Source organism: Cupressus sempervirens, chromosome 7 (genome assembly GCF_028749045.1).
Source record: "Cupressus sempervirens isolate cs-2001-9-10 chromosome 7, ASM2874904v1, whole genome shotgun sequence".
NCBI classification, from domain to species: domain Eukaryota; kingdom Viridiplantae; phylum Streptophyta; class Pinopsida; order Cupressales; family Cupressaceae; genus Cupressus; species Cupressus sempervirens.
Window position 1 is genome coordinate 661,734,092 of NC_143124.1, and position 26,851 is coordinate 661,760,942.

Sequence of the window (26,851 nt, forward strand, 5' to 3'; positions counted from 1 at the left end):
ACATTTTGATATTCAGTAAGACTAAGGAAGAACATCTTGAGCATGTTAGACAAGTATTGTAGAGATTCAAAGAAGAGAAATTGATGATTAATCTCAAAATGTGTTCTTTTATACAAGAAGAGATTATGTATTTAGGATTTGTGATTTCAGTTGATGGTTTGAAGATGGATCCTGAGAAGGTAAAAGAAATTTTGGAATGGCCTGCACTTGAGAATGTAGGAGAGGTAAGATCATTTCATGGTTTGGCTAGTTTTTACAGGAAGCTTATAAGGAATTTTAGTTCTATTTGTAATGCTATGAATGAGACAACGAGAGGAGATAAAAAGGAATTCAAGTGGACACATGGAGCTGATAACAGTTTTGAGACTTTGAAACAAAAAGTTGTTGAATTTCCTATGTTGGCTTTACCTGATTTCAATATGATATTTCAAGTAGAATGTGATGCTAGTGGTAGTGCAATAGGAGCTATGTTGAGTCAAGAAGGTAAACATGTTTCTTTCTTTAGTGAGAAGTTGAATAATGTTAAAAGAAAGTATTTTGTGTATGATCAAGAGTTTTATGCTATTTTTCAAGCCTTGAAGAAATGGAGACACTATTTGATTCCTAAGGAGTTTGTGTTATATATTGATCATAAAGGTTTATAGTACTTGGAAAGTCAACATAAATTGAATTAGAGACATATGAAGTGAGTTGAATACTTGCAGAGTTTTACATTTTCATTAAGCATAAGATTGGAGTTACTAATAGAGTTGTTGATGAATTAAGTAGAAGACATTCTTTATTGACTGAGATGAATTTTGAAGTTCTTGGTTTTAATGAAATGAAAGAGTTGTATGATACTGATCCTAATTTTTTTGAGGTGTGGAGAGAGTGCAAAACACCACATCTAATAGATCACATAAGTAAGTATGATGAATATTTCACTCAAGAAGGTATGTTGTTTAAAGGTATTCAGTTGTGTATCCCTAGCAGTTCTATGCGAGTTAATTTGATTAAGGAAAAGCATAGTGGTGGATTGGCTAGACATTTTGGAATTTATAAGACATTAAGTTTGCTTAAAGAGAAGTATTATTGGCCACAAATGTATAAGGATGTTCAAAAATTTGTGAAGAGTTGTGGATTTTATCAAGTTGCAAAAGGAGTAAGTTAGAATACTGGTTTGTATACACCTATTATTGTTCTTGAGAAACCTTGGAGTGACGTCAGTATGGATTTTGTTCTTGGATTGCCTAAGACAGTGAAGGGGTATGATTCTATATTTGTTGTGGTGGATATATTTTCTAATATGGCTCATTTCATACCATGTAAGAAGACAATGCTAAGCATGTTGCTGAACTTTTCTTCAAAGAGATTGTGAGATTGCATGGATTACCAAGAAGTATTATTTCTAACAAAGACAATAAATTTTTTGGTTATTTTTGGAAGACTTTGTGGAAGAAGATGGGTATTGAGTTGAAGTTTAGTTCTACATTTCATCCTCAGACAGATGGACAAACACAGGTTGTGAATAGAAGCTTGGGTAACTTATTAAGATGTTTAATTGGGAATAAGCCAAGAAATTGGGAGATGGTATTGGCACAAGTTGAATTTTCATACAATAATTTTTTGAATAGAAGTATAGGGTAGGCACCTTTTGAGATTGTTACTAGAATGCAACTTAGATGAGTATCAGATTTGAGGGATGTTGTTGGTGAAGAAAAGAGAAGTCTTTGCATAAGGAAGTAAAGTTGAGGATGGAACAAAGTAATCAGAAGTATAAAGAGAATGTTGATAAGTCTAGAAGACATCATATTTTTCAAGTTGGTGATGAGGTGATGGTTCATTTTAAGAAAGGAAGATTTTCTATTAGAACATATAGTAAGTTGAAGATGAAGAAGTTTGGACCTTGTAAAATCTTGAAGAAGTTTGATACTGGTAATGCTTATGAAGTTGAGTTACCTGATGACATGGATATATCTCCTATATTCAATGTTGCTTATTTATATAAGTATCATGAGTCAGATGATGAGGTTATTGTATCAAATGATTATCCTAAGAAGCATATTGAAGAAGTTAAAAAGGTATTGGATCAAGGAGTTAGTAAGAGCACAAGAGGAAAATATTACTATGAGTATCTAGTAAAGTGGAGGAATAGACCAATTGAAGATGCTACATGGATTTCTCAATCTGAGTTGGATTCAACTCAGGTTGTATGATTTAAGAGAATCATTTCTTCCAACCCTAGTTGTCTAATGTAGGAGCATCCTGGGTTGCCTTTTAATCCTACACTTTTGTTCATTCTACTAATTGCTATCGAGTTTCAGTTATTGCCATGTGCTAGTTTTTAGTTGGTACCTAGTTCCCAGTGGATGCCAAGAATTTAGTGGACGTTGAGCATTTAGTGGATTCTAAGTACATAATTACTATTGAGTGATCTTTTTTGCTGAGTGATCTTTGGTTGTCAAGTGGTCCTATGGTTTTCGAGTGGTCTTTGGTTGCTTAGTGATCTTTGGTTGCCTAGTTCATGTGGTTGTTGAGTGTTTGTTTGGATGTTGATTGCCAGTGTTTTGTGAGCTTTCATTTGCTGAGTTGTCTATGTTTGGTTCTATTTTAGGCCAACCTTGTTCATATTTAATTTCAATATAGGTAGTTAATATTTGATGTGAGCCAACTTGTGGCTATGCATGCATTTAATGTAAGGTTTAACTTTTTGATAGGCCAACTTGTGGCCGCATAGGTATTTAAGGAAGCCTAGGATTGAGTTTTTAGGTAGAGCTTAGAGGATTGAAATGAGGCGATATGTGTCTGGAAGTGCAAAATTGAAGTTGGATCATGAATCTGAAAGTTGTATTTTATGATTGGCCATAACCTAGAAGGCCTTACAACTGGGCATATATGCTGATTATTTGATGAATCAATAAAATATTTTGTTCTCTCCCTCCTTGGTGTTGTTCCTTGTGTTTTGTTTTTCCACTGTGTTAACTCTTGGATGGTGGTTTGGATAGCTGGGTGTGCCTTTGGCCCTAGTTATCTTCCTTCCTTCCACCACAAATGGAAATTGATTTTCTCAAACAAGGGTTTTAACCCAATTTAAAATTTTGAAAATAGATTTATCCAAACACGAAAAAGACAAGAATTTGAAGAACAGAAAACTATAGTGCAAATAACGCACAAAATTCTACCTGAATCTGATGCTAATATGACAACACACAGAACTCACAAGCAATTTCTCGTTCCTCTAAAAACCTTCTTCTCAAAAATTGCTCCTTCAAAAACTTGGTTATGGAGAAATGAACTCTAATTTACTAAGAAAGAGTTTTTCCCCAAAATTAAGGCTTTGATTATGTAATCACACGAAAAGCCCTTTTCCTTTTTTTATTATTACTATTTTAATTTTCATATACCAACTTTATGTAATTTTACTAAATTAAACTTTATTAATTCAATTTCTTTTTCTCTTTTATTAAATCCCAAGATGTTTCTATTATAAGATATCTATTAATTTAACTAATAATTTTATTTTGATTTTATTATAAAAATGAAACTCCTAAATAAATTATTATTAAATTAAATAAATATAATTACACCAAAATTAGAACTTTAATAAAATATTTTAAATTTAATTTTTTTATTTAATTAATTTCTCAATTAATTAAATATTGAATTTTCTTTATAAAATTTCATTAAATTATCTTTTAATTTGATTTAATTATAACTGAAAATCACATCAGATCCACAAAACTAAATCTGAAAGCTCAATTGGAAGACAAAGCACAAAGTTAAACTCCAGGGTCAAAATCATGAATTCACATAACTTGACAAATTCATATGGGTAAACAACTCAAATACTTATCCTACTTTCTACGACAATTGGCTTAGGTTAGGATTTTGACTCAAGAATTATCTCCCCACTTATATCATTGAGATACTCTGATAAGGTATGCTCATCCTAGCAATTCACAGAAGTTGATACCTAGTACCTGCAATCTGCATAAAATCCACGCATATACATACACATATAATCTAACCTAAACAAGAAATGGCTAGAAGTGGTGCATTGTGTACATCCCGACTAGCAGGTGACTATGACTCCCTCCCTTAACCACATCATAAATGTCAATCATGAAGTAGAATAAACAAGTAAACCATACACATGCAACTATGGGGTAAGTAACCATATAACTATATATAAATCATTCATCTAACTAATCATCATGAGATAACTAAAATCACTAAATGAACATACATATATCATCATTGAAATAATCTTGAACATATGAAGTAACTAAGTAACTTATCAAATATATCAATTGAGTATGAAATAACATCTAATCTAATATGGTAACCAAGTGCCGATAATCATAAATCATTTAAACATAAAATGGCTTAAAAGAATCTAACAATACTATTTGAAATGTGAAGTAGGGGTAGGCATTACTGTATGTATGTATGTATGTATACATACATACATATGTATATGTGTATATGTATCTATGTATGTATATAAATAGAGAGATCTTGGCACAATAACAAAAATAATAAAACTCACTCAATAGGTAGCATGGTCACAGATGCAATTGCAATGCCTATTGGTAAGTAGATTCCTCTCTCTCTCTCTCTCTCTCTCTCTCTCTCTCTCTCTCTCTCTCTCATTTTTTAGTGTTTATTTCACTTAAACTATTATTTCTTAGGGGGAATTCTGTAATATTGGATTCATTTTATACAAGAGATGATGAGGACATTCTTAGATGTACCCATGTGATGAATTTCTCATGAGAAATGAAGATGTTCAAATGCATGGACAACAGGTGGAGCTAAAAAACACAAGTTTGTATTTTTGTTAGAGGTTTTTAATTAGGTATTTTAAGTTATAGACATCACGAACATTGTTCATGATGGCCTATAATTTTAGAAACTTAGTAGACCTATTAAATAAATGTAATCATGTTGTGTTTTATCAGCTTCGCCTGTTATCCATGCATTTGAACGCAGCTACATGTGTATTCTTGATTCAAAGTGGCAGAATCTTATTTTGGATGTGACGAAAAATGACATGCACCAAAAGATGGGAAAATGATGTCACTTTTGCAAGGGTGGAACCTTTTTTTGTACTTTAAACATTGATCCTATCTTAAAGATTTTACATGTTAACAAGGAATTTAGATGTTTGGGGGGGTGGGGCCAAATGAGCTTCTACCTTCATGTGGTTGGCCCTGATTAGTAGAGAATATTAAACTATTCTCAAAACCAAGTGAAGTTCAATATTAACCTATAATTGCATGACAATTAGCTATGTGAATCTACTATGAGCTATGAGAGCATCATAGCTATTCATCATTTGCCACCAATTTTTTTTAATATTAATACAGCACACCGCCACAATTGTGATGACCACTTTCAATGGCTAGCCATCAGTCTAACAAAATTCTTGCCACCTTCCTATTGCTATTACAATGGAAATTTTTGATGGCTTTCCATGGGTCCCATAGACTTACTATTGCAAACACATCACAATTGTGGTAGTATCTTCAATAACTTTTCGTTGTAATTGGGATGGTGAAAATGAACTCCTTGTTGGTTAATTGGCTCAATTTATGACAACTTTGGTCATTGCAATTACGATGGTTTCCCTTGTCATTAAGAAAAATTTTGATGCATGTCCGACGGGAGCTAATTCCTCTTGATGTCAATTGGGCAATGGGTGTCTGTTACAATTTTTATAGCCTACCATCGCAATTTGGGCCAAAATTTAGTAGTGTGAGTGATAACACTCTAATGAATTACACCAACTTTCTATCTCAATAATAGATTCCACTCATACCTCTTCTCTTGATCTATGATATATCATGTTCGCACACTTTCCTTCCTTTTCATCACATACTCTCATCGCATCCCTGTACATGAATAATTTCATCTTCATGTTGGCATTGTGATGTGGATGAAAAAATATTACTCAAGTGGTCAAATTCAATGGTGTATATGGTTTTCACTAATGGAAACCCAATCACAATAATTGAGTGGATTGACCAATGAGATAAGTGGATGATTAGTAAGTAGTTAACCAAATCGGTAGAAGGGGAAACAACTAAGTATAGTGGCTAGTAGATAGGAAGGGTAATAACACAAGGTTTTATGGTGGTGATCAATTTGCAATAATAGGTAGAACATATACATGAAAAGAAGGAACTATGGTTATGAACATAACTCAAGATTATAGCTAGTGAGTGAGGATCACATAAGCAAATGAAGTTAGACGATGAATAGCTCATGTTGTTGATCTACTGATCTTGAATCAATGATTGGTTATCAGTGATTTGTATGAGTAGTGTGGTGAGATCATATAGTATGGTGACATGTTATGGTGGATGAGGATATGTTGAAGTGACCATTGGCGAGTTAAGTGATGGTGATACTAGATTGTATGAATATAGTTATTTTGTGTTATATGGCATGTTTCTCATATCTAAAATATATATATATATATATATATATATATATATATATATATATATATATATATATATATATATATATATATATATATATATATATATATATATCCATTTTTTTAATATTAAAGTAAAGAAGCTTAAGGATTCTATCCTCTAATATTACGCTAGCACTAGTACATTAGGCCCCCATTTTTGACCAAAGGCCTACTTGGTTTGTTAAATTCATTTTTTTTTTTTAAATACGCTTGACATCATCAAAATTTTGACCATTGTTAAGTTGATAGTTGAAATTTTGACCTTTCGAACATATGATGTGATAATAAAAAAGTGCAAGGTAGTCTTCTTCTTTTTTTACGTGCATGACTACAGCAAGCGGGAGTTTGGTACAGGGTCAACAGGAGAGGAGAGGTTTTCGATTATACTTCTTCTATTGGGGAAAGAAAGAAGTAGAAGCAAAGGTGATAGAAGATAAATGGAGGAGAATTCTATTTTTGCATTTGAAATTTGATTTAGGTATGTTCGTGTAGCTTACTCAATTTCTCTAATATGCCTTGATGTTTCTTCTAGTGCTCTATTCTGTGGTCTTCAGGTGTGTTGGAATTGCTGAAACAACTAATTAGTACTACAAGTACATCTATTTATTTCTTTTTTCCATTTTTAAAAAGTCTTGGTGGAGTCATCTTTGAGTTAGGATGGATATCTCCATGCTCAAAATGATATTCATGCCTTGATGTTGGGTGAGATTTAGATCATAAACTTAGGTTTACGAGGACTTGCGCTAGTTAAATTTATTGGATTATATTTGATGTATCATGCTTTTGAATTCAATTGAATAAAATATATTTGTTTAATGTTTGAGATCATGCCATTATCTATTGTTAGGATGAGAGAGCTATAATTTATCCATTTTCTTGTTTATAGCTCTCTCATTTTGAGGATGGATCATGAAGTGTGGTGTAAACTATTATACACACAAAATCTTTAGAAGAATGACATAGTTGTTAGTTATCATTATTTATGGACTGTGGAAACCTATATATCTGATGGATTATGCTTTTCTAAAGCTATCATGAGGAATGAGTCTGGGTCGTGCCCTAGGCAGATTTTGGTGAAAGAAATACCTATATATCCTTGGCTCTTAGCTGAAGAGGTTCTCTAAAACTTGAACAAAACAAAAAATTGTTAGACTTTCACCTAGCCTGCTCTATTTCTATATGCTATATGCTTATGTTAAATTTACCTAGAGCCTACACCTAGCTTACTTCATTGGAGTAGGTGACATGAAAAATTGGTTGTGTTAATGAGGTGGTAAAATGTCTTTGGAAGATTACTCTTAGGGCCCTCAATGAATATGCAACTTACCTTCTGAGCTAGGTTAAATAGACTCTAGACCTTCATTTGACTTGCTCTATTTCTATATTCTATATGTCTTGTTAAATTTACCTAAAGTCTGCACCTCGCTTGGTTAGTTGGAGTAAAGCACAAGGAGTTTTGAAAGTATTAATGAGTGTGAAAAATGTCTTTTCAAGATATAAACAAGGATTTGAACTATGAGAGCCCTAAATGAATATGCAACTTAGCTTTTGAGATCTCCACTATAAAGGCCAGCAAATTTTACAAATAATGAGTTATTGTACTCTATTTCTTTTGAGATCTCCACTATAAAAGCCTTCAACATACAACTCTTTTCATGGGACTTTGTGCCCAAGTTTTATTATCAGTTCTTTATTTATTTAAATTTGGTTGCTCTAAATTTACAAAGATTTGGGTGGCATGGTTAGCACAGGGGGGGTAAAATGATTAGCTCTTCTAAAAATTTCCCATGTTCACTAAATCTTTCTTGGTTTTTTTTATCTATAATTTAGGAATTGTTCACTTTCTTTTCTGACACTTCTTTTGGAAATGATTCAATTGGCTCTTGTTTTCTAATCATAAGGATTGTTGGGTGTCTGATGGTATAGGTGCTACTGATTCTTATCAAGAAATAGTTGAATTGGCTCAGGGTAAGTGTTTTGAACCAGTTCGTTGGGCTAGATCTTTACAGTTCAGTCATAATGGGCACCAACTTGAACAACAATTTGATGTTCCTCATTTTGTAGTTTCTAAATAAGAACAAGCTCAATGAAATGGCTCACAACTAAGTGTTATTTCTGGTAATTTTGGACATGGTATCATTTTAGCATGATAATGCAATTGAATAGCTCAAGTCTCTTTTTGTTTTCTTTTGATATTTAAAATACTGTGATTTTGCATTGCTTAGGTTAGAACAAGAGTCTTGTTGCTATGTTAACATGGAATATTTTGAATCCCAAGTTCTGATTGGAGAATGGGATCAAGCTGACAACTACCTCTCCAGTTTTACAATAGTCGAAGAGAATTACCACTCTACAAAAAACTTTCTTTGAGCTTAGGAAATAGAAATATTTAGAAGCATTGGACATGTAAGCAGTATTCTCTATGGAAATTTGACCTGTATTAGTGCTTGTTGAATGTGTTGTGAAATGCATTTCCTGCATGAACACTAGACACCTTATTTTAACAACCTCTAATGATTAAGAATTCATATTTTTCAGGCTTCTTTCGTCATGAAAATTGGGCTTTGTGTTATCTTTCATCTTTCTATTTGTAAAAGTTGATTTTGAGTTTGTAGTTTAAATTTAATGCTAATTGATGATTCTTTTCAATGCCCACATCTTAGCTACTGAGATTAAGTGCTAGCTATGTATTCTAAAGATATTCATGGTTCATATTGGAGAATGTATTTGGATTTTGTTTTTTTATTTTCTAGTCATTAAATATTTTGTGAATTTTGTAGACAGTTATTTCAAGATTATGGGTTTCTAGTTTTGACTACTCAAAAAAAAACTTTCTTTGAGATCAAGAAACATAAATATTTAGAAGCACTAGACATGTAGGAAACATTCTCTATTAAAGTTTGAGCATAGGTTCAATGTAAGGCTAATTGATGATTCTATTCAATACTTCTATTTTTGCCATTGGGATAATGCTAGCTTCTTATTCCCAAATTCTTCATGGTTCGTATTTGAGATGTTTGCAGATTTTGTTTGTTCATTAAAATTTTCTAGTCTTTTCATATTTTGTGATATTGCAGACAATTATATCAAGGTTATGGGTTTTAGGTTGTAATTTCTTCAACTATATTTTTATTATCCAACACAGAGTTTTTCAGGTCAAATTTTCTGATTAGTTTTACACTTTTCCACGAAAGATTATGCAAGAGCTGTGGAAATACTTAGAAAGGATCTCAAAGTATTTGAACATTTTAATAGTGGCATTTACAAAGAGCTTATAGATTTAGTATCTCTAGGAAACATCAGGTAGTGTTCTATTTTATTACTTTTTCAAGCTATCCCACTTTCTATTTTCTGTGTTGATTCTAATTTTAAAGCATAATTTGGTTCAATGTAGGGAAAATGAGCAGCTTTCAAATTATGGGGATACAATATCTCAACAGAAACTAGTTTTTCTAGACCTACAAATGTTTATAAAGGGCAACCCTCAAATTTGCAATAAGCTAAAATTTCCACACATCGACACTTCTAGGTTAAGGATCCTCATAAATTAAAGGTCAAACTTCTCTCCTTACATTTCCACTGTTTCCAAACTCGGTTAAAGAAAAACTATTACTTTTTGACAGTTGTAAAAGTTGCAGGAAATATATTGCACTCACTAAAAATAGCATCTTGAAATGAGAGATGTTTGATTGACTTAATGAACTAGTTAGTAATAATTAAGAATTAATCTAACACCAATTACCTCATTCCATAGATGAATCATGATAAAGCTCAAGTAATGCGATTAGAATTTTATTAAATGGAGCCAATTTCATGTTTGTTAATCACTTTTTAATTAGCAGTCTACAAAATGTTTGAAAACAATTTTACCTATTTGGGCAGTGCAATTTTTAAATTCCAAAACCCATTAAGGGTCAGATTTTGTACTTCAAGAAGGGATTGTTTTTTATTTTTAAAAAAAATTCTTACAACTAGCTCATAAGTTTTATATGGCTATTTTCCCAGTCTGAATTGGTAGCATCAACATTGCAAACACCCTACTTCTATTCCTAATATCAAAAATTTGTTTTTTTATCACATATGTGCACCTCCTGGTGGATCTCGAAGCCACAAAAATAATTCTATTGTTGGAGTGATTCACCATTGTGTGCCTTATTTCCCTGTTCATTTAGATGCTATAAGTTGCATTACCGGCCAATATTTGAAAAAAGTTATACCCACTCCATATCTTAACTATTCAAGTTTTAGGCATTTCTTGATATCATGCCCTTTGCTAGTAACACACCTTTCCTTTGATTTATTAAAGTCATTTCCATAGGGATTTGATCTCTCTAGCAGATGTAGGTTATCTCTTACAGGACGGATGGAAAATTCTAAGCCTTCCATACCACATCCTTTTGTACCTGTGGGCACAGACAATGCTTTCCCACCTCAAAATGGAGGTAAATATTTAATGGGTCTATAAAAACTTAATTTTTCAATCAATCAATTTCTTAGTCATTCATGAATGTTTATTATGGGATGTTGGGTTCTTAATTACTTCTCTTTCTTTGTATCTGAATTTCCTTTGTATTTGAATTTCAATAGGATCTCCCTCCTTTGGCAAGGAATAAGCAACTAAACAATGTATATTTTTTATAGTTTTAGTACATGATGACTTCAATAGGTTTACAAAATAAAATTAGAGCACCCACTGCAAATATTGTTGGATTTGATTATCAATTTGTGACTCCTTTTGTTGTGAGGCTTCTAAGGGCCAATAATATTATGAAGGTAAAGATTTTTGATGCAGATCCCCTGGTTTTGGAGGCTCTTGTGGGCTTTGGTATTCAAGTCATGATGGGCATTCCAAATGACATGTTGAGGCTTATGAGTGTCTCTTCGATAGCTGCAGACATGTGGGTTCATGATAATGTCACTAGATATGCCTTCAGAGGGGGCATTGATATTAGGTAAAGATTTAAAGATTTTCTTTCAATGGATGTTTCTAATTGATTGGTTTTCAAGAACTAGAATTTTCGGTCCTTTTTCAAGTTTTCAAGAATTTGTCATCTTTATGTATCATGTTGTGAAAAATAGACCATTAGATGTTTAGTATAGATGTTGAACTTGGTATTCAGGTAAACAAGAATGTTGTTGCTCCTTGACCTAGGATCTTTCTTTTTTGGATTCAACACATTGAGAAAGTTACCTATTTTTATGACTCATGTCAGAACATGACATGTTGATTTGTTTGGTCCTATTTCACCCCCTTCCATAAACTTATATTGGAGCTCATGAGGGTGTTTTGTAGATGAAAGGGAGTGAGCGGTGAAAATTGTGCATCAGTCTGCCATTGAATTTGAAATCTAGTAAGAAACTTTAGAAATCTCTTAACTTAGTCCCATTACAATAAAGAAAGAAGGTCATTGACAAAGTGTTTACAAAGCCATCACTAATTAGTTTCAAGGTCTCATCTCTCCATTATTTTTAAACATATGGTATACTAAACAAGAGCATAAGTGCTAAAATACATGTGTCAAAGATGGAGGCAAGGTTTTTTAAGTTTATAGCTTTGTTTACATCTTGATAGGGTGTATAAGTTTACAAGCTCACTTGATAGCTTATCCAAATTTTGTGAGTTTAAATTTCAATAATTGGTTTAGATTCTTCAAAAGCTAATAATGAAGAACCCAAAATAAAAATACTACAGTTATCTCTTAGTAAATCTTTAATCACAATGATCAACATTGGCATATTTTAGTGTCATCATTTGATGATAAGTTGACATAGATGCCATTGTGACCATATCCCAATGTAAGTATTACAAAGATTGTTCTTGCAACTATAATAATCAAATAGTAGCTCGCTAATGCCATTTTAAAATAATCATAATCTACCCACGTTCAATAGATTTTATCACATTCTTCTATATAATTTGAACTTTTGAGATAAGCTTTGCTAATGCATAATTATATAACTCATAATATCATTGTACTATGACTAAACTTTCTTAAAATGATTATCACTAAGCTATGGGAACTTATAGTTGTGTTTTAGTGATGGGAGAGTGAAAACCTTTCTTGTGTTCTACACATTCTTAATCATGCTAGAAATTTGATTTCTATCTCAAAGCTTAATTATTTAAAGATGCAAGAAACAATTGATAAGTTTGGTTTTAGGTTACTAGGAGAGAATTCAAAAGTTTCTAAAGGATCCCATGTAGAGATTTTGTATAGGCTGAATGTTATCATTAATTGCAGTTTTGCCAATGTAGTTGATTTCAAAAATACATTTATTTTGTGTTTGTGCCACATTGGAGAAAAATGGTTTTGGATGGGTGTGCTTTACAATCCTACTTTTAAATACCTGGTAGTATTGCAAACATCGAGGCAATGTGTAATCCAAGATACCTTGAATAATTTTGATCTGTTCATTGAATACCTACTTGTATAAGTAAACACAGTTCTTGGCTATGAGTAGGTGGACTTTGCAATCTTGTTTCTAAATGCCTATTAGTACTGTAGATGTTCAAGAAAAACAATATACAATGTGCATTGAATAATTTGGACCTCTATTGAATATTATTCCTGCAAAAGAATTCAATTCTTGTCAAAGGAGGACTTCACAAATTTTCATCTGAATATTCACCTAGCAATAGTGTGTAGTTTAAGATGTGATTTATTATAATCTTTTTGATAAATATTTTCCCTTTTAAGTAAATTCAATTACTTGTTATGTGTGAGTGGCCTTTCGAGAAGAGAACGGTGTGGGATATATCATATAATCTATTTTTTGTTTAGTTGTTAATAACTAGAAAAATTTATTAAGGCTTTTGTCCTCATGTCTTGTGTTGAATCTTTTATGGGAATTTTTAACAATCCAAAACATCTACAACCTACACTAAGAACTCCATTCATCACCATACCACTTAGTTTTCAATATGAACAAAGTAGGTTGTCTCACCTCAAACTCACTGAAAATAGTTTCAAAATCCAAGTTGTGCTTCTCCTAGGGGACTAAAAATCATCCTCTTGGAGTGAAAGTTATCATTTTACTTACCAACTCTTTTAGAAAAATGGCTTTTTGATAGAGATTATTTTAGTTCTCTCCTAACAGTCAATAAATAATTACAATAGAGTTTATTTTAGCTCTCTTCCTTTAGTTTGATTAACAATGCTATTGTACTGATCAGGGACTCCTATAGCATGTCACTATTTCCAAAATAAAGTATTAATGCAAATGCTACATGATATATTATATCCATCACACTGTAGAAATTTGGTCTACCATTTAGAATCTAGGTTTAACATGTAAAAGAAATAATATGATAGATCTAAAAAAAAAATTGTACTTATAATTTTGGTATACTAGACCTCCCTCTCTTGCATATTAAATCTATATATATTTTTCCACTCTTTCATCAGCTTGTTGAATGGGAAAGAAATTTTATTGTGTGTTATTTTCCAGTTAACTAACTAGTTTTCTTTTCTAGAGGAGTGACATGTTTGTAGACTGGCATTTACAAAATGAGAATGCATTAGTGAGGGGAGGGATTTTTAGTAGGGGCCATGTTGAGCCTTGCAAGTGGTGTTTGGATGTGCCATGAGCCAACATATAATATATGTGTTTTGGTGCATTCGAGCATAGACTCCATCCTATAATTGTTCTTTACAAAAATTGTGGTGGCGTGTTCTATGGTGGAAGCACAAGTTGAAGGCAAGTACTTGCTTTGGGAGGATATGACCCTAATTCATTGTTATGTCATAGGAAAGACATGACAAGTTACACTATTTTAGGTTTCCATTTCAACTTTAGTGCGGATATGTGCGTTAATGTTTTAGATCAAAATTTATCAAAAGAAATTTTAGTAGATGCTACATTGATGTTCATGGTATCTAAACATAGGGTTTCAGCCACATGAAAGTTTTATCATATCAGTCTACAAAATGCTTCAGCCGCTGTAAATTTTTATCATAGGGTGTTCTAGTTGATCCTAGTCTCCCATGTTTATTCTATTTTCTTCCTTGTGCTTGTATATAACTAGATTTGAATTGCTTTTTCCAAGGTAATTACTATGAGCATGAGGTTGCTTGCTCATGCTATGTTCATTCCCCAACACCATCGGGCTAGCAAGATGCACAAATTGATGCCAGTATAATAACCTTGTCTATTTGTTCCAAATTTTTGTACTCTTTTGTATGGACTTTGTCAAACAATGGTCATACTACAATGCAACTTGGATGTCTATGTTGTAATTTGATGTTTCAGATTTGAAATATTAACCATAGTAATTATTTGTGTTTCAAATATAATGCTTATCATTGACTCACTACACCATGACCAAATGGTAGTACAAAAATATAAATGCTTGCCAATTAATATATAGAAAGAGTAGATCTATGAAGCAATTTGTATGGAAGATATCACTAAGTTTTTTGTCTATAGAAATCCCATAGTAAGTCACTACCATAGACCATCTACAGAGAATGGAGATCTAGCCTAAAATGACAAAAGTGCACTAAAGATAGGATTAGAAGTGAATTAAATGAATATAATGTGATTAGAAGTGTTTGGAACTATTGGTAAACTTTAAACAAAAACCAAAAAAAAAAACATTATTCGACATCTTCTTTTTCTCCCATTAATGTTGTATGGTTTATGTTTCATCTTTACCCTTTGCCTCACTACCACCTAGGACCCTATGTCCATGCTCTTTCATGATATTATATATTATACATGAAATGCCTTGTTAACCATGCTTTGCTTCTCTTTACTCTTGACAACATCCCTTCCACAGATGCAAATACAATTCCTATTATCTATAAATATAGGTCACTCTATATCTTACACTTGACATAAAAGACCTATACAAAAACCAATTTCAGCATATCAACATGCCTACCCTATAGATAACATGAATAGACGTGTAAATGGACAAATTACCTAGATAAGCCCCCACTAAATCATGACCACTCTTCATAATTTTTCACCATGGGTACAAAATAAGGAGAACAAATTAAAAAAATTGTGCATAGAAGCTGTCCATGCCATATCAACTGCCCACAACAAAAAAGAGCTTAAATAGGATTTTTTCATGTTCCTGATCATAGAAACCCACAAATGTTATAGAATGGGACTTGATCACCATCAGAACATGCCAATGCCAACAATTAGTAGTTTAGCCAATTTTCCCTGTCCAAACTGTGATGTGATTTAGAGAGGATGCATACATATGCCATACTTGTGGCATGTCTAAAGAAATATAATATTACTCAGCCTTTTTGCAAGTTTGTGAGACTGTCAGGGTCTAGTTTGCCTAATATATCTAAATTTTAGTAAAATCAAGAAACAACTGTATTTTAGTCCAAAAGAAACCTATTCATTTTGAAAGAAGTTTGGCTTGATGGTAATTTTGGACACTTTAAATAACATGTTTATGAATTTAATCTATAGCACTCTGGAAGTATTAAGTGCATAGTGATTGCCTAGCTACATCTAGCTCTCTTTGATTGGTAGGTGTTAAATTACATATGGTAGCAAAGATGCTTATAAGTAGAGTTATTTTTTCATGGTATTTTAATCACAGGGAAATAGGTTTATTAGTATTTTGATCCAATAATTTCTTCTTCTCTTGCTTGAAAGGCGTTCCTATTTGAGAAAGTGTACCTCTCCATATTGTGCTAATATTGTAGTGATGAACTATAAATGACAATCATGATCTAGTTATTGGGGACATTTGAATACCTAGGGATTCTCACCATTCCATCCCTCTATTATTAAGAGGGGGACCCTATCTATGATTTTGTTACTTTTTAAAGATCTAGTGATTAGTACTCTTTATTATCATTTCATGATCACTAAGATATGATCACTTTTGGGCTTTGATGTAGGAAAGCATGTGATCTTCTCATTTAAGGCCTTTCTTACTTTACTATGTTGATTTATGCCAAATTGCTTTAAGGTTTGATACTAGTGGGAGATAAAGAAATGGGATGGTTCGGGAGGAAGAAGAGGAGAAGAGAAGAGTTCAAGTATGCTTCAAATTCAAGCAGTTAATTTTATGTCTATTTTCTGTTGTTGTACTTGAGATTGACAATAGCTACCTTTTTAGGTAATTTCAAAGCTTCATTTGATTCTTCAGCCATTTATCCTCAAAAGACTGAAGGAAGAGGTGGAAAAAAACCTCCCAAAGAAAAAAAAAAAAATCTTGTATGAAAATATGACAGAACATCAAAAATAGATCCAAGAGCATTTAGTCAATAAAACACTTGAGGCCCACCTGCAAAGTAGGGTAGAGAGAGGTAGGGTAATGTGTTCTCTAATTTGGAAGAGTTATTTTATAGAGCTCCTGAATAAGTTGTGTTCCTTTATTAAACTGTACTATCAGCCATTTAGCCAGTCTTATTTGCATGAATAGTAAAAGCTTGGTATGACTTCCTTCAACTATTTCAGGCACAAGCATAGGAACAAAGCTAAACAATTTGATGATTCAACTGAGAAAGAACTGCAACCATCCTGATTTGTTGGAATCATAGTTTGATCAATCAAGTAAGGTTTTAATTAGTAATTGAGCTTGGTTATTTTGAAACTAATTACTAGTGGGACAAATTGATTTAGTGTTATGTCTAACATTGAGCTTTCTCTTCAGTTGATTACCCACTAATGGCTCAGCCGGTTCAGCGACATGGTAAATTTGGCTTGTTAGACAAACTTATATTGCATTTGAAAGCTCAAAAACATAAGGCACCAATAAAAATTTGCATTAGTTAACCTTGATTTTTACTACACCCTTAAGTTTCTTGTACTAATTTCAAGTAACACAACAATCAAGAGAAGAGTTTGCTTACTGTTCTCAAGTTTTGTGTGCTTCTGCATTTTAGGGCATGCACTTTGTAGTTTCTAAGCATGATTTTTTGATGGTGTCAAAATTGTACATTGATTACAGATTTTGATATTTTCTCAATGGACGAAAGTTCTAGACTTACTGGAATACTATCTTTAAGCATGTACAGTTTTCTTACAAATTCTTCTTTAATGTCTTTTTCAATATAGATCAATGATTTTAATGATCCAGAAAGAAAATTTCATATCTTTTTGTTAAGCACATGAGCTATTGGGCTTGGGATCAATCTCACTGCTATAGATACCTGTATCATTTATGACAGTGATTGGGTATGATATAATTTTACATCTTATCATATTAGTTTCATTGCGGTATGCATTTTTAATGCATGTTTATAGAGTAGAACAAATTATTTATTATTTGGGAACTTTTGTTATGAACTTGCATTGAAGTTTTTTTGTATATCATTATAATAAGTTTGATTATATAGAATCCTCAAATGGATTTGCAAGCAATGGACCGGTGTCATAGGATTGGACAAACAAAGCTTGTGCATGTCTAGAGGCTTATCATGGCTCCTTCTGTGGAGGTAAGGATTGTTTGTTCAACTGTTGGAGACTACTAGGAAATTCTAGTTGGTGCAATTCTAATGAAGAGGGGTGGAAAATCTATAGGTCTGTGGTATTCCTAAAGGTCTCTCTTATTATGCCTATAAATCTAGATTGTGACTTAGGCATTTATCATTGGTAAGCTTCTCTTGTAACATCTATGATGTTTGTAATTGAAAAATAATTGAAACTTCTCAAAGAATGGTTAAAAATTCTCAAAGGTCTCTTTTATTATGTAGGTTACTATGAGAGTTGGTAGTGTAGGTTAACACAAGTAAAAAAATGCTTGCGAACATTCAGAGAATAATAAATTCCATAGTTATGGAATGTTAGGATATGTTGTAAATTTTGCAAGTCCTTGTTATAAATTGACCTCTAATGAAATCGGGTGCTATCCTTGAGAGAAATCTCAAGATTTCTTGGAGCATTGATATGGGAATTATACAATGATCTAGGCAAAGCATCTCAGGTTTCTATATTTTGGGCAAGGGTTGGGGAATAGAGCAGTGTATACTACATTGTTCAAAATACATTCAATTTACTTCCCATGATTGGTGGTTGATGACTTTCCAAAAATAGGCACATTTTCAATGAAATTGCATTAGTAATCTCCATTATTTGGCTCTTCTTGTCTCAACAGGCTAATCATTGTTGTGTAAATGTCTCATTGGAATGGTGTGTGTACAAGTGGTGTTTGGTGTTTTCTATGATTTTGTATTGTACTATCTTTCTGATTTATTGAGAGAATTGGCATACTTCTTGATATCTATTTTAATCAAACAAGATATGACATCCTATCTTCATCACAACATGTAGGAGTAGAATATCCACCACATTTGGAGAACTCTGCTCCAATATTTACTCTGCCTCAGATGTAGCAAATAACTTCTTTTTTAACTCAAGGCCATGTACCTTCAGGTTTTGAGGATGGAGTTGAACTTGAGGCATCTATGGCTTCTAAGGTTTTTGGTCTAAGGTATGTATTTTACAGTAGTCTGCATGTCAAGAGAGGTTTTAGCTTCTTTGATATTTTGATTTTTGTCTTCTAACAATGGTGGGAATCATATTGGTTGGTTTGATTTATGGATTTCTTAGTGCCTTTAGTTCTAGTCAACATGCTTTTTAATTATTTTTCCCATGTTTTCTATTTCATGCCTGCTACACCTTTCAATTTAGTGAAATATCATTGCCAGTTGTGACATTAATAAATCCAAAGTGCCCAGCCACTTATTCCCAAAAAATAGTTCAATTTATAAATGTTAATGCATTTGTCCATTTTATCAAGAATATCAATGAGATAAGGAGACTTGTATACACCTTAAGTGCCATCTAGAACTAACAGTAGCATATTGATTAACAAAAATAAAATGAAAAATTGATTCATCTCTGGAAGCATCACAGACTCATTTCTAGAAGCATAACAAATTTGACTCCTTTATGTGCTGAATAATATTGCTAGTTTACGTCAACCTGTAGGATTATTGACTTCACTTATTATTATAAAAATTTGAGGAACTCTTGGCCTTCAAGTCCTATAAAGGGTTCTAGTTTTCTATTGTTTTAAAACATAATTCATAAATCATAATAGGATGGAGACAATTTTAAAATTAGGACTTTCTATTTAGGGTTGTTCAAGCTTATTTTTTTGTTGGCTATAATGGTGTTGTAAGCTGCTTGGTCTTGTTGACATTATAAAAATATTAATCATTCATCCATTCAAACATGAAAGAAGACATCATAATCTGAAGGTTGAGGTCACACTATTGGACTCTTCATTAGATAAAAGCATGAAGCCAACTGATGTAATAATTATGTCCAAGATTTAGGATTTTACATAATGATGGGTCTAATAATAAGATTGAAATGTGCTACTCCTAATGGAATTTTTGACAAAGAATGAAAAAAGATAACGAAGCTACCAATAAAGGAACTAGCCTCGAGAAAAGGAGCTGACCACAACAAATATCTTTTGAAAAGGAGCAAGAATGCCAAATTTGAAGACTGCAGTTGATGTGGCTTCAATGAATTTTGCTAAATTAGATGAGTTGATCAAGAAATATTCAACTAAGATCCCCACTAGTGAAAATGAATTGTATAGAGCTCCAAAGCTAGAACATGTCACTGAGTTACCAATGAAGATTTTCCAAAGAAAGCAATTGTTTGATAAACCATCAACTAAGGTTCGAATAGGCACAGAAGCAACTCAGTTGGAGAATGGCCAAGTATTGCAGGATGATGTTAAGGATGGTGTGATTAATAACAATTTTCTTTCTAAATCCCAACAATTTTCTAGTTTTGTGACTCATGAATTTGAACATCTAGGGGATAGATTGATCAAATTAATGGATTGCGATACAAAGTTTGTAGCTGTGAAAAATTGTTTCCTTACTAGCCTAAATAAAATTGGACTTGCAACTAGTGTTATTGGTATTTATCAAAATTCACATGCAGGTAGGCTGGGACATGCTCAATTATAAATTTTCAACAAATAGGTTGAGATAACAAAAAATTCTTGTGGTAAAGAAAATGTTAAATATGCATGGCATGGGGCATCTGATACAAGTATATCATCAATTATAATACATGGTTTTAGCAATAACAGATTAATGAATCATGGTCCGACATATGGTGTTGGTGTTTATCTTGCTCCTGAAGATTGCTCCTACCTGAGGTATGAAAGATTATGTTCAAAGATGATGTCTTTGGTGGGGATTTCTTTTAAATGTTTGAATTCTAGAATATTCTTTCCTTTAATATCCATATTTTTTATTTAAGAAGGAATGTTTGACTGACTAGTATTGCTTATTCTTTATAGTGTTCCATTTTTAGACTTGGACATTAATGGGGAACAATATGTTGTGTTGTGCCAAGTTATTTTGGGGAATGTTGAGTTATTTTTTTAGAACAATTTTAATTTGATCATATAGTAATTTTGTTTTAAAAGACAACATTTTTGAAAATAGTTTTCACTTATTCTTGTTATTCTGCAGGATAAGGATTCCCTATCGATTCCAATGGGGAGCGCCCATATTTGATGCAAGACAAGCATTTGCAATGATGACTTCTACTTTTGTCTCACTCATTGAGGTTAGCTTGTCAAATTCCAAATTTCAATCTTCATATTAAATTATTTTTGTAGTTGTTGACTACTTTGTTAGTTATCCATATGCTGCAAAGTGTATTGATTGTTGTGCTTTGAATTGGCTTTGTATTGATTGGTGTTCTTTGAATTGTGCTTTGTATCCATATGATGCAAAGCATAAATAATAAAGATTTTGTTACATGTTGCAGTTGCCACTAGCTTGGTGGACATGTATGCAAGTTTTGGAAGAATACACATGGCATGTATGTGTGTGTGTGTGTGTGTATGCATGTTTTTTTTATGTATGTACATATATAATATCTATATGTATGTATATAGCTATGTGTTTACATGGATGTATACCATTTTTAATGGAATGCCTCAAAGAAATTTGGTTTTATAGCATTCCATAATTGTAGGATATGCACAAATTGGGATATATATGTGGATACATGCATACACTACAATTACCACATGTACGTATGTAGAAACCTAATTTTATTTGAAAATGAAATTGCTTGAAACTGTAAAAATCTATGCAAAAACACCATCAATTACACCCTAAGAACACTGTAACCCTTGTCGCATTTAAGAAACACAATTTGTGGCACCTTGCACCTTGATGGCTCTCATGGGCCCCTCTGGCTTTGGAAAATCTACTCTCTTGGATGCCCTTGTAGGTAATATCAATTGGGTTTCCGTTTCCCATCAAGTAGATGATGAATTTCATATTTGATTTGTGATTCATGAAGCTTTTTTAGATGTTTGATTTGTGTTGTGGAAATTAGGTAGATTGGCAACTAATACATTTTAGTATAGATCTATCAAGTTGAATGGTCAAAAGAAAAATCTCTCCTTTGGAACTGCTGTATGATTTAATCAAAGAAGTATTTTTTGGGTGAATTATTGATGTTTGATGTTATATTCTTACATGGGTGTTATTTTCCTCTCCTCTTTTTTCTTGTAGGCATATGTAACTCAAGATGATACTCTAATTGGGACCTTGATAGTGAGAGAAAGCATAACATACTCTGCTTATGAAACGCTCCCTGATAAAATGCCCTGGTCAGAGAAATCAACACTATTAGAGTATACACTTGTGGAAATGGGTCTTCAGGAATGTGCCAACACTCCCATTGGAATCTGGCACTTGAGGGGAATCAGTGGTGGAGAAAAGAGAAGAGTGAGCATTACCTTAGAAATTCTAATGAGGCCAAGGTTACTATTTCTGGATGAACCAACAAGTAGCTTAGACAGGTAAGAATCTTTCTATATTGGTGGTAGATACTGAATCCATCATCAAGGTTTTTGTTTGTTAAAATTTTTGTGGATGTTCCTTAGATGATACCATTGGTTCAAATTCATCTGACAAGGAACCTTTCAACCCAACAATAGTTGGTTGAATTGGTTATATTGTGAAGTCTTATATATGTAAGAGGGAGCCGCTATTACAGATATAGAAGAGGGATTCGAGTGTATGGACTGGTGTAATACCACAAGCAATAAAAATTCAATTTCTACAAGATTTCCTTGATCCTTTGGAGTCTGAAATCAATTTGGTTTGCTTTATTAATGCATTGATGTGAGTTATTAACCATCCACATTTGTAATTGATGTTTTCCACATTGTGTTAAACTTGTTCTCACACCAGTTGCAGAGCTAGTGACTTCTTTTAACTATTTACTTGCTACAATAGAATTTAAGAATAATGGAAATCATTCCATGAGTATGGGGGCTCGATATTCATGGAATGACCACAATTGACATCTATTGTAAGTTACTTCAACAATGGCCCTTCCTGTGAACTTGTTGTCTAAAACCTTCCTAATGAGATAATATGTTATGAGCTCTTCATCAATGGGATGGAATGTGAATCCAAGAGGTAGTTGTGCATCACCCATATCATGACTATAACCAAAGTTAAGAGCCTCTATTATTGAATTCTCTTCCCTATCACCCATATTCATTTCCTTTGCTATTCATGCTTCACATGGGAGTCTTTTTATACAATGATTTATTGTCAATCATGTCCATTCACTACCAAACAATTCATATTCTACAAATTTGAGACGTTGGAACTTTTGTGGATGTGCAGGCCATTGGAACATACTATAGGGAGGATGAAAAACTTATTCTCAATTGTCAGACTCAGGAAAGTGATACAAATTGTAGAATCTTAACATATGGTTGTTCAAATTCTATATCTCCTAAATGATTTCCTTTTAGCATATAACTTGATGTGCATAGTTGCCAAGTTTGCTTATTGTATCAGGCATATTAATGAAGAAGCATTTAAGTTATTGTTGGTGTTTACGACAATTTGATTAGTTACTGTTGATGTTTTTCAGACATTATATAAAATAGTTCACATGCCTTGTGTATGATTTGACATTTTGCATGCATCCTGCACTCTCTCATCCGACTGATGATGGATTATGAAGAGTGATCTAAAAAAGATGATGCTAAAAAATACACACAATCAAATCCAAAATGAACTTGCGTTACAAATGGATTGTGGAAATCTAATATTGTTAATTTTGCATGCATGTCTTGATAGAACTTGCACCATGGCTTTGGAAGGTTTACGACCAACGTATTGGTCAAAATTTTGACCAACTAGTAGGTTAGTCAAAATTTTGACCTAAAAAATTTTGACCAATGGGTTGGTCGAATTTGGTCAAAATTTGGTTGAAAATTGGGTCAAATTTTCAACCAGTAATGGTCAAAAAATGGCATCAAATGTAATAGTGTAGAGAATGGGGTAAATTTTTGTTGAGGAAATTAAAAGAAGACATAAATGCAGAGGCTGAGAATATGATTCCACAAAGAGGGAGACTGTTTCTCACTAAGGTAGGTGTGATTTTATTCACAAGATGGGATCTAAGTGAATATCTTATCTTTGATAGCTTTTTTTTATTACAAAAATAAGGATTTTAAATTGGATATTGAGGGGGTTAATATTATTTTTGTTGGTTCTAGTTTGATCCCAATGAAGAAGCTTTGTTGTTGTGGGCATTGTATCCACCAAATAAAAATCCAACAATAATTTACTTTGACAAGGATTTTGGACATATGATGAAACTTAAGGTAGGACAAATTTATCCTTTGGTCTTTACAAAAATGGGTGTTAACATGTCTAAGTTCAATAGGGAAAAATCAATGAGAATTATGAGAGAGAGAGGGGGGGGGGGGGGGGGGGGGGGGATCAATTTAAGGCCCTACAAGAAGAATATTTAAGGAGAAGCGAACACCTTGTGCCAATGTTACGATCACCAAATAACATCAAATGGAGGAGAAGGTGGGAGGAGTTAAAACAGGAATACCGGATGTTGATTTGGCAATTATAAAGTGTGAGGGTTGATGCTGCTTCCTTTAGGTTACACTAGAGATTTGAGAAGATTTATAGAAATCTAGAGAATTTTTTGGAAGCATACAAGAAGAACTTGGAAAATATGATTACTCATGATAGAATTTAAAATATGTTAGACATATTGGTGTATGATAAACTTTTAAACAATGCAAATGCAAAGGAGATGGATGAATTAAATAAAGCTCTTTCTAAACATGTAAAATTCACAAAAGAATTAAAATTTGTGTATCAAATTTTAATGTATGAATCAGTAGTGGAAGCACAATATGTTCAACCCAATCAACCTTGATCCTCAAAATGGGCCAAATCTAGTACTCAACTTTTTGATGAACAACCCTTCCAATCAAGTTTGAAAGTTTACACACACCAACCTACACACCTAATAGGTATCTACCTTTTTGTGAGTTTGAACAAATCTCTTTCTCCAAATGAGAATCAAACAAGATCTACTTTGATTCTATCTTCAATATTGAGGACCATCCAATCTCAAAACCTTGGCAAATAGACACAAAACTTGAAAACAATCTCAAAATCAACTTCTATGGAAGTGAAAAGACATTCTATCTTAGAAAATTATATCATAGCCATTTCAAAAGGTTTCAACAACCCACTATTTCTCCAAGGCCAAACTGTACTATTTGACCTACTGGGCTAATAGCCCTATGAAGCCAACTTTTTGGAAATAACTTCAAAATTTCCACAACAACCTGACCAAAAAATTAGGGTTTTAGATACCCTTTTGGTAGTTACATCAAAATTCAAAGAATTAGGACCCTGATCCACTCCTACGCCCCTTAACACCAACTGTGTTTACAAGCCTAATAGGCCTAATTAGGCCTATTTAATGTTAAAGAAAGTACTCCAAGATGGGTTCATGATATTGAGCCAATAGTACATAAAGTCTTCTCCAAACTAATTTCTACTAATTCCATCATTATACATTGTCTAGACATCCCCCTATGCTGGTTGTGTATACAAAACCACACTTTTTAGGCCTAACACATGGGCTTGTTTGACTTAGGGCTTGCTGGTAAAAGTACCAGACCAACTCCTCAAATCTTGGCCTTTTGGAATAATGTATATAGATCCATAATTTGTCTTTCCCTAAGGGATTTTGAATTATCCTGGTGGAATTGCAAGTTAGGACAACACTTCTCCAAAAACCTTATGGAGTGAGGGTTTCAAAGCCATAATACATTTCTTATCTATTTTTTAATACAAAATTTGGCATCTAAATATGCATATCACTATGATTTTACAATATTTCGTGCAAGATACATGCATACATACATACATACATACATATATACATACATACGTACATACATACGTACATACATATATAAATATATATTTCAATATTATTCTACTATAGTATAGAATTTTTGTGCTAGATAGCCCAAAATCATTCAATTGAACCTTCTGGATCAACTCTAACCCTTATTATATCAAGTCCTACCTTGTGATTAGATACAAAAGCTTTTCACAAATTCTTGTTAAGAGGTCTATTGCAATACTTAATAAATTAAATATTTATTGCAATAATAAGGTTAGAGTAATGAAGAATATGTCTGCGTGTCACAAAATCCTTAAACAATTAGGTGCTAGAATTCTTGATAGGGTGCATGCATTTAATTATCAAGATAATTTAATATCAATATTGATACATCAATTGTGATAAATTGATTTAAAGAATGGACACAAAATACTGTCTTTTTAAGTCATGTGTCTATCACAATAATGGATATGATTAGGTCTTCAATACTTTCACTATCAATGACTATAGTTGTTAGTTTCTTTTTGGCCTCAATAAAATAAAACAAAAAGTAATTTGTTTAGATTCTTCATTATTCTCATCTCTAATAACTATGTATACATGACTATTATATGGAATGATAAGTTAATACCAAAACCAATGGATATTGTAATAAAATGAAACAAAAAAACTAGCTCAACTAAATGGTCAAAATATTATAATGCTTCAATTAGGCTCAACTGTAGTTTTATAAGGAGTTATTATGGATCAATTGGTTGTAAAGGCCTACAATACCACTAGTCAATCCACTTTTTTAATTCATGTTCATCCCCATAAAAGATGCATACAAGAAGTGAAAAAGCATGCAAGTTTTCTATTATAAATATCTAGTGACACTACATTTGAACTTCTAATGAATGCATGTCACTCGATCTTAAAAGTGTAAAAAAATCTTGTAAATTTTCAATATTAGATGTATGTATCAACCAAAAATATCTAGCAACCATAGACTTACCTTCATTACCTAGTCTCATTGTAGAGTTGCACCATTTCATAATTATTTTTGCATCTTCTAATGTTGTACCACCTTTGCACTTTAATTCCTCTCTACTAAAAGCTCTTTTCACACATGCTCCCACACAATCATGCTCTCCCTTTTCATGTCTTTTTTTGATTAAATTCAAAACATATTGCACACCACTTGTCCAATTCATCTTGGTCAACCAATCGAACATCCTTGCATTC

The 26,851-nt window shown here is 32.6% G+C and overlaps 1 pseudogene; it reads left to right on the plus strand.

Moving 5' to 3' along the window:
* Nucleotides 1–16,440: 16,440 nt before the first annotated feature.
* Nucleotides 16,441–22,242, plus strand: LOC149548399 (chromatin remodeling protein DDM1-like; annotated as a pseudogene).
* The last annotated feature ends 4,609 nt before the right edge of the window (nucleotides 22,243–26,851 follow it).